A 1,308-nucleotide genomic window follows, 5' to 3' on the forward strand; every position below is an offset into this window, starting at 1 on the left:
GTAATTAACATTTCTGGACTGTATAGATCTATCTACATCCATTGGTATGGGTGGTTTTTGAGGTAAATTGGGTCTATTATTATTATAACAGTTTGGWTGGTTACCAAATCCTGGAGCATTCGTCCGGAACCCTTGGTTATTTTGGGGATGATTATATCTATTATAGTTATAATTGTTAGGTAAAGCAGCCTGTTGTTGAGGGCGGTAATTTTGAGGTGYGATTTGTGGGTAGTGATTTAATGGTCGATTGAAGGAGTTTGTCCTTAGTCCGGGATTCTGAATATATCCAGAGAAAKATGTAAGCTCGGGATAAAAGGGCCTGTTGTGGTTAAATGTCATGTTCTGTCGAGGAGGTCGCGGTGGTGGATGGCTAGGCTTTTGSACATTATGTGCATGATGCATTCTGAAARTCATATTTTCTAACTTTTGGCATAAATGCAACGCCTGCGGCAAGGATGTTGGTTCGCGTATGCTAAGGAGGCGGGGATGGTCTCTATTAAGTCCGCGAATAAATGTATCTAGGGCTTTTTCTCGATAAGTATGTGTGATACTTTTGATAGATTCTTCGTTCATATCGAGACAAGCGATTTTATCTAGTATCAGGGAGAGGTGCTGATAAACCTTTTGGTAAAAAGTGGGAATATCATCGTGGCGCTGAGCCAGTGTTGTCAGTTGGTACTCGAGGGTACCGATGTCTCGTTTGTCTGAGTAATGAAGCATCAGACATTTTTTAATTTGTGTCCAGTCCAGTGGAGTTCGATAGAACTCCAGGGCCGTATCGGCATCTCCGACAATCTTATGCCGTATGGTATGTAGGATTCCGAAGTATCTTGGGGTGTCCTGGAAGTTTTTGTAAACTTCTAGAATTYTGTCTACGGATTTGCGCCATGAATTGAATTCTCCAGGACGTCCATTCACGTTAGTGGTATTCACTGTCATGCGATAGTCGCTATACTCTGAGTCTGGGTTGTTAGTCATGTGTTTCGCGACTTGTTGTGCTATTTCTCGTATAAATGCGTTACTCGGATTGGGAGGTGAAAGGTTCGGTATTTGGGTTTTCATTTAGTCTAATCTTGTTTAACTGGTGAACTAATTCTTCCTCCATTTTTTATATTATTTAAAAAAAATTTTTTTTGAAATTCACAATTAAGTAAAAATCGGGTTTTACAATTTCCTTAATATTAATGAATTTTCTTTTTTATAACTCGATTTACTTTTTGATTAGGTTTTTTCGTTTTCACTAGAATTTTTCCCAATAAATATTATCGTCTAGGTAGCTGATTTCTTTAATATCAATATCTTGTTTTT

Source organism: Bactrocera latifrons, unplaced genomic scaffold (assembly GCF_001853355.1).
Source record: "Bactrocera latifrons isolate USDA-ARS-PBARC rearing strain unplaced genomic scaffold, ASM185335v1 scaffold_469, whole genome shotgun sequence".
Classification (NCBI taxonomy): domain Eukaryota; kingdom Metazoa; phylum Arthropoda; class Insecta; order Diptera; family Tephritidae; genus Bactrocera; species Bactrocera latifrons.